This window comes from Grammomys surdaster, unplaced genomic scaffold (assembly GCF_004785775.1).
Source record: "Grammomys surdaster isolate TR1022 unplaced genomic scaffold, NIH_TR_1.0 225, whole genome shotgun sequence".
Taxonomy (NCBI): Eukaryota; Metazoa; Chordata; class Mammalia; order Rodentia; family Muridae; genus Grammomys; species Grammomys surdaster.
The window spans coordinates 4,412,712-4,421,243 of NW_021604670.1; positions in this window are offsets into that span (position 1 = coordinate 4,412,712).

The window sequence follows — 8,532 nt, forward strand, 5'->3', positions numbered from 1 at the left end:
AAGAGGCAGATAAATAAAATGTGAACACTTGGATCTCCCCTGATGGTCCATCCTATGCAGACTAGAGGAGTCTGAGGAGGACAGTGTCTGAATTGAGATAACAGGATTTCTTTTAAGCAGAGTGGTTGGGTTTCTGGTTCTTTCAAAAGAGTTATGCAATCAAAGAATTGACAAAATAGCAGGTAGAAAGCTGGCGAGGTGGGAATAAGTTCAGTGTAGAAGGAATCAAGGTTACATACAGCTGAGAGATAACAGGTACGGAACTCACAGGAGGCTGGACAGGTAGTCAGAGGCCTAACTGATAAAATTCCGCCCTACCCCAGTAAGGGGCTTGAGCATAAGGGATTTGTTCTAAACATACAAAAAAAGTCTTGCATTAATTGTCAGGTACATAGATAGCCGAAATTCCAATGTATGGCATGCTTTTAATTCTACCAAACTTGATCTTGATACTGGGCCTGGCAATTCAGAGTTCTACTCTCTAAATTGTGCCTTTCTGAGGCCACATGGAAAAATTTTTTCTTCTTCTGTTTTGATTTCAAGAAGACAGCACATAATACAAATATTTAAATAAATACATTCACCAATAGTGCAGAGAATGGCTTCTCTACTAGTGGTGGGATTTTCAGGTTGTTAAACAAAGGGAGTCTATTTTGTTTCTCCCATGATGCTAGTAATAAGGACCCTTGGGTGTCCAACTACAGACTATGTCCTTAAATTGTTTCAAGGATAGTTATACCTTTGCTTGTGAACACACACACACACACACACACACACACACACACACACTCTTTTACCTCTAAATATCAGCAAAATTCACCAATATGTCTATTATTTTGAAAGACATATAAGACTTTTGGTGTAGGAATTTTAGAGGTGTCTAGTTCAAATAATCTGTTTTGGGAAAATCCTTACTTTCATCTTTAGTGGTGCTTGTGGTAGAAGTAGGTTATTGGATATCAGGTTATTACTGCTTTCTGTCCTTTTAAAATATCTGTTAGGTGTGCAACTCAATACTCTGTGAAGCAATGTACTCTCTTTCCATTATAGCAAACTGCTCAGAGGAAGCTTGGGCTAAGATGACCCAGAATTAAACCAGAGCAGTAGCAGGGAGAATTGTCAATTGAAAAAAGAATTTTCTCACTAGTTTCCTCCCCAAATTCATTCTTTAGCTTTGGTGCTATCACTTGTCTGGTAGTGCGCACCAGCTGATGGCAGAGAAATGAGCAAGCAGCAAATGAATATTGATGGAGACTTTGGGAACAGTTGATCATGCTTGGCTTGACAGCTTTGTGGACATGTGGGCTTCACTCCTACATATAGGAATTTCCCTCTGATAAATTGGTCATGTTTCTCCTGACAGATTTCACATACACTGCAGGTCTTTCTCTTTTATAAGTTGGAGAATCACAGGTTTGTAGTGATCAGTTTGTGATCCTTTAGAAAGCCCCCATGTAAGATTTTTGCCTCTTATCTACTGATATCTTAGTATGCAAGTGAGTAAGTGACTAGTTTTGAAGAGGTTGAGTGAAATTTGGTACCTTTAAGATATTTGAGCATGGAAGATTATGCTGAATATCCCCTCGGAGTACATGATCTCTCTGTGTTGTGCTACTAGTTGGCAGTTACCAGCTTGATATCTGCTCCGCCCACGTGGACAGCCTTACAAAGGGTGGATTGGGAAGCCCACTTTCGACAAGCTCCATTCCTAGTGGTTCCAGGTTAGAACCTGCCAATGAAAGCTACCCATGTGCTTGGAGGAGACCACTCGGCTTCAGAGGCCGTGTAGGCATATGTATGGACAGATGGTAAGACATGAAGCCTGCAGCAGCCTGTGGCAAGCTCCTGCTTTGTGCTCCAGGCAATAGGCATGCTCAGTGGGCTTTTGAATCTTTAGTTGAGTGGTGCCACTAGAGATGTTTGGGGAAGGGGCTTGAATTTTTAAGCAGCTTTTTGGGAACCGCCCTTTGTATTGCTGCAGGCAGAGGCTTTTGGGCAATGTTATTCTTGTTTTGCTGACTCAGTGTTTCTGATGGCCTTTCAAAATTTCTTAGTGATAGGGAGTCTAGAAATTGGCATGTGAGGTTGGTTTTCTCAGCAACTTTTGATGGCTACCAACATCCACAGTTTTGTAGGTTATCATCAGTTACATCAGCTCTGTCCTGCATTCAGCATCTTAATCCTATTGGATCCGAGCATCCTTGAGGGAAGACAACCTGCCTCTATCACATAAATATCAGGACTCGAGGCAATACTAATCTGTTCTGGTTTGACATCCTCGGGGTTACTCAGCTCTCCTTGGACCTGTGTGCACTTCCAGCATTAACAGTACTTGAGAAATTATTCCGCTTGCCTTTTTATTTTTTCTTCTAACTATCATATTTGATGTGAAACCTGGCTGGGATCACTGCACCAGTTCTTTGAAGACTCCAAGTTACACATGCTAGGCATGATGAAATCAAACTTTATTTCCTAGGAATGTTTCCTTGCCCAATATCTGTGTTAATTATTGTACTTAAAAGTGATTAGGGAAGGGTGCTGAAAGCAGCGATGTAACAGACATCTACGACTTCCTCCAAGTTCGTTCAACATGCACTTGATTGTATAAAAATATTTTCATCTTAGCTGTTTCACAGAGAAAAAGCAGCATGGAAGTTCAAAGAAAATAGAATCTAAAATAGACAAGGGAGGAGAGGAGGGAATTAGTTATGCAGCTTGAATGTTAATGAAGAGATCCTCAGAACTCTAGATGGCCTGTCTCCACCAAGGCTGACCACTACTGGATGGACCCATGGAGCACCTTCAATGTAGGAGCTACTGTTGGCATTTGTTCTTAGATTCTGTACTCTGCACACTTTTCATCAGTGTACTCTTCTTGACAGGTTAGAACATATTTTATGCAGTAGATTCAGGACTGCTCTCCCTTGGGCCCGTCTTTTACCCTACCAATATATTGATGAATTTTCACTACTGTGTGGTCTACTTTGATTGTTCTTGTGGCATTCCATTAACCTCCCAGATTTTCTTACAACTTGGCAATCAAGAGGTTCATAATGCTGACACTGCAGGGAAGCTTCTTAGCCTACTTATTCTCATTGGTTGATGCCTACTTCGGACTAGATGTTAAATATTGTTAATATTACAGCAGATCATATTCATAGCAGAGCTTAAATCTCAGAAAGAATAATTTTATTTCCATTTCATTTTCTTCTCTTCCATCAATGAAATAGCCTATGCAGGATATTTATAATTTTAACATAGCCATATCTAATTATGGCTTAAAATTTTCCTTGACTGCTCAAATGTGGCTCTTCACAGCCTGGTGAGGCATTTGCTGCATACAGGAAGGGAGTGACCCTTCCTGAGGAGAGTACTTGAATAATTTTGTCTGTTGCAGAGAGTGAAGCTACTGAGGTGGATCTTGATATTGACCAGACATATTGACCAGATGTAACACATAAACCACTCAGAATTATCTAGGATAAGAGAAGACCCTGGAAAGCTCAAGCCAGAGAGAAAGAGGGAGAGAGAGAGAGAGAGAGAGAGAGAGAGAGAGAGAGAGAGAGAGAGAGAAAAGAGAGATACACATACACACACACACATACACAGAGAGAGAGAGAGAGAGAGAGAGAGGGAGGGAGAGAGAGAGAGAAAAGAGAGATACACATACACACACACAGAGAGAGAGAGAGAGAGCGAGAGAGAGAGAGAGCTATTTGAACTATCTGTGTCTCTATAAGTGACTATAGTCCCTACGGGTATTATACTTTAGGTTCACAGGATATTTGCTCTTGAGGTAGATTTACAGTAGATCATAAAATAACAATGACTTTGTCATCAGTAATGTGATCTGAACTCTAATTTGACCATGTCTGTATCTGTGACTATGGAAACTTTAATATAACTGGGTCAGTTAACTGTTTATAAATGGGAATGATTATGAAACTGGTAGGACAGAGGACAGGATGGAACAAATATAACTAGTACTAAGGATATTTGAAAAAAATACATATGCAAACTTACTTAGTTTTCTAAGTGTGATGTCCTCCCATGCACAGGTATATGTGCACACATGCATGTGTGTTTATACAAGTGAGTTTAATTATAATCACCATACATAGGGGAAAACGATCTGCTCACAAGCCATAAGTTAACAAATAAAAATTCCACTGTCAGGTGTAGGATACTTGAATAGTTGATTGGGAGTATCCTGAAGACTGCCAGAACTATACAGGCTATTGTCATTGCTCTTGGTGGTAAACTCGATAGTAAGACCCTATTGCTGAAGACACCACACACTTTGGTCAAAAGACATGGGGAAAACAAGTTGATACTGACCATAAGCTTTCCCCTGCTGGTTAGCTTCTCTTAAACTCTGAGGCAGGTTGTGTCAAGAGGATGTCACCAAGAGTTGTACTCAGCTGTGAGCCCTGTGGGCTACAATAATGACTGCTGTGGCAAGGTATGCACATGTGTAAACAAGTAGCCCAAATGTTTTGGGGGATAACTAGTCATCTACTGCTTAGATTTAAGCTCCAGTCTATTGGAAGAAAAAGTATGCCTGGTACTATAAATCTGGTCAAGATCTCAAGGTTAGAAAGCCCAAGGGGTGAACCTACTCCTATTCTTTTGCTAAAGGAACACACTATCTAACTGCCCTCTACATTAATCTCTCTACTTCCATAAGATTAACACAGCTTTCAGCCTTTATCTGAGAAAGTTTTTTGTTCAGGGGACAGCAGACAACAGGGAAACTTTTCAACTGGTCAAAGTGTAGAAGTGTTGGAGTGTTTAGCTACACATGGAATATGTGTTACATACACTCCATCACCCCAAGTCTCTGGGACATACAAGAAGAGTGGGTGGAAGATGGTAAGAGCCAGAGATAAGGAGAATGGATGTGAAACAGTAATTTCTGTACACAGCAGGGGCATTACACTCCTGAGCACAACAGAGACCATCCTTGCCTGAACAAGATCAAGGCAGTCAACATTCCAGAATATAGCGGGAAGTGCTCATGAGCTGCAATACCTAGCTGAGGGCCTAGTGATAGTTGTTGGCTGCTGGGGAACTAAGTAAGTTTTCATTAAGGATGTGACCATTGGTAGGTTGGCCACATTCCAGTCGATGTCCCTATCACCAGGAGTAGGTGGTCAGCACAAATTGGACTCAGTGCATTAAGAAAAAGAGAAGTTATGAGTTTGGGAGGGGTGGGGATGGGTGTAGGAGAAGAGAGCGAATATGATCAAAATACCATTTTATACATGAAAGAAATCCTCCAGGAATCAATCCAAATATTTTAATGGGGGTGATTTATAGGGTCATTTCTGGGATCAAATGATATGATTCGCATACGTAAAGCAGCCAGTATGCAAGTGCAAATTCAAATCAAACTCATAAAGCAGACAATTTATTAGTTTGAGTGGTGAGAAGAAATGGGTGAGACAGTGCTAGGGCCTGGCCAGTAGTCATCTATGCTGTGGGTTCTGGCCAGTGGTCGTCTGTGCTGTGCGTGGTTTTCATTTTTCTGTTTGTTTTAGGTATTTATTTTTAACACTCTTTTAGGGAGTTAGCTTTCTTTCTGAGGGAACTTTTACAGTTTTGAAAGATATGTTCTAAGAAGATGGAAATGAAACGAGGGATTTCTCTCATCACTCTTAGGGAGAAATGTCCAAAGAAATGGCCTTCCCATCTTTGGTCCTGCCTGTTCCATAACACGTCTCACAGTAGATCTTTCTAGCTGTTTTCATCACGTCAGTACAACTAAGTGAACGCTCACTATCTCCATGGACACACACTGAAGCAAATGTATATTTATTAAGTCACCATAGCTTTTTGTGTTTCCTCCCAGGATGCTCCCCACCCCATCCCATCCCACAGGCTGTGTCTTATGGCTGATTGTAAAACAAGATGCAGTTTCTGATAGTGACAGGCATGCCCTTTGGATAACGAAGGTTCCTTCTCATTACATTTTAGGCAGTGGGAGCCTGTTTCCTGTGATTTTTATGTTTGGACTATATGATTATTACCTTCAAAGTCAAGGTGACAAATACCAGCAACCAAAAATACCAGCGCAGATTGATTAGTACAGGCTGCTAGTGAACCACATGGAGCAGGGTAGAAGGCTACAATTAAGACTTTGATTGATTAGCAATGCCTGTGATGTGTTTGGGAGAGGAAAGGTGGCAGTCTGCCCTGTAATGTGTTTGTTGATTCTATTTTAAAGTGGTTTCTTTTATTCTTGTTCAAGTGGTAACTTTTTTATTTTAAAGGTCCGTTAATGGTTTTAGAGACCTTTTCTTAGAAAAATTAAGTTGTTTTGATGCACCTGGACAACAGGAGAAGACCTATACCAATAAATAAGATCGAATTTGCCACCCAATTTCAGACAGCAGTCTCTCTCAGCTGATGTTGACTTTATCAAGAAGACAGAAGTGTCATTAGCAGGCACCGGGCTGCCCATGTGGTTGAAAACCTAACAAACTTAACAACATCCTGAGCTGGGAGGACTCTTAACTGGGAGCTTCGAGGAATAGCTGCTTTGGTACAAGCTGTGTGGAATCTTAAAAAGTAACAGGTTTTGAGGGCAAGATTTATGTTCAACAGCTAATGCTCTAGAGACAAGAGTCTTAGGTAGAAAGCCGACTCTGTGTTTGCTCTTTCCTGACACAACTGAGAGTTGCATCTGGAATCCAAGCCTTGTGTATGTATTTCTTTACATTACATTATTTTGTGGAAAACTAGTATAAGACAGACTAATAGAAGTCTGTCTTTTTTGCTCACTCCATCACAGGATTACCAAGGGCAAAAAGAGCCTGTGAGTTACCACATTATCTCTTTCTGTAGGGCAGTAGCTCTCAACCTCCCTAATGTTGGGACGGTTCTTCATAGTGTGCTGACCCCCAACCATAAAATTATTTTTCTTGCTTCTGCGTAACTGTGATTTTGTTACTGCTATGAATCATACTGTAAATATCTGATAGGATGATGGATGGTTCTAGGACCGAAAGGATCCCTACCTACAAGCTGAGAAACGCTGCTGTAGAGGTTGGTTAATAATACACATTAGTGCACGTCCATAGTCCTAATGAGGAGTGTGGAGCAATGGGTTAGGGAACAGAATGAGTCCACTTCTCTGGAGGGATAGCTCAGCATCAATTAGAGACAAAGGCAATTGTTTTTCCTATGCAGTGAGTGGGCCCTTGGAGCTCCAAACCAGTTGATCCAGGAGAAGCAGAGAAACTAAGAGAAAGGAGTGTGTGCTGTCTAGTGGGAGGTGGTGGTGTAGTCAACTGAGAGTCTGAGAGGTCTGAAGGGGGATAAAGAAAGAGACCCCCTTTGCTCACATTGAGCAAACACACATGACCAGAAGGGTGAGCAGAAAGAAAGCCCTCCTGTCTCTGGGGCACTTCAGGGAGCATCTGACAACCAGACTGAGTGACCAGTCTGACCATCTGCTCCCACCAGGCTCTCCCCAACAATGGGAGCTTCTACAATCCCTCCTCCCCCACCCTTAGCATGAATTTCAATGAAGTCCCCAACTGGAAGCCGCAGGTCCCCTTGTGATCTTTCACACCTAGGGAGCCAAGCCAGAGCCCTGAACAGGAGGCCTGAGGGGAGAGGTTAAAATCTCAGCTGCCTGGAGAGATGATTATGGAGCAGCTCCCAAATTAAGCTGCTTCACTGCTGGTACTCGGGCATGTGTTGGGATAATTGTGCTTGAATACTTAATGCTTGATTGACTTGGCTGTTTTGTGTTTGACCATATTTTGAAATGCGATCTCACTGTTGGGGTAGGCAATTAGCATAGAGCCCACAGGGTTGGAAAGAGTGAAACTGAGTTGCTTCTATGGTGATTTCTGCTTCTTTCCTGGATTCAGCACAGAAAGCCAAATGTTCTGCTGGGGCTCATTGCCTATATTTGGATCATCTGGAATTTTGATCTTAAAGAGGAAGCCTCTCAATCTTGAACTCGAGTGGCATTGCCAAGTTTTATCTTGGTGCCTTTGGTCAAGCCTCTGAATTTTGTTTCCAATCCAAGTGACCTATGTTCTGTCTGGTTTGGCCTCAGAAGAATAGGAAAGGGGGTTTCAGGTCACAGAAAAGGAAGGTTAATGCGGAACATCCTAAAAGATGGTACACCATGACACAGCACCAGCAATTTCAGGGCGAAAGTCATCTGAGCGACTTTGGTGGCTTGTCTTGTTTACTTCTCGGGGGTATGTCTTAATCATCTTTGCGTGATCAACATCTTACAGTGCTTCCCTCTGAGAAGCACTACTTCCATCTGCGGCACCTGTCTTGTAGGCCTAGTACAATCTCTAGGAAAGAAGAGAAGAGGAACCAACACATAAAAAAGCAAAAACCAGACCTGCTTAATGTCATTTCCAAGTTCTGTCCTAAAATGCAACTTTGTAATAAGGCATTCTATTAAAGAATTAATCAAAGCTTTGGCCAATGACGTGGCTTAGGAGATAAAGGCACTTGCTTCCAAGTCTGGAGACCTGAATTTAGTCATATTAGAAGAGGAGA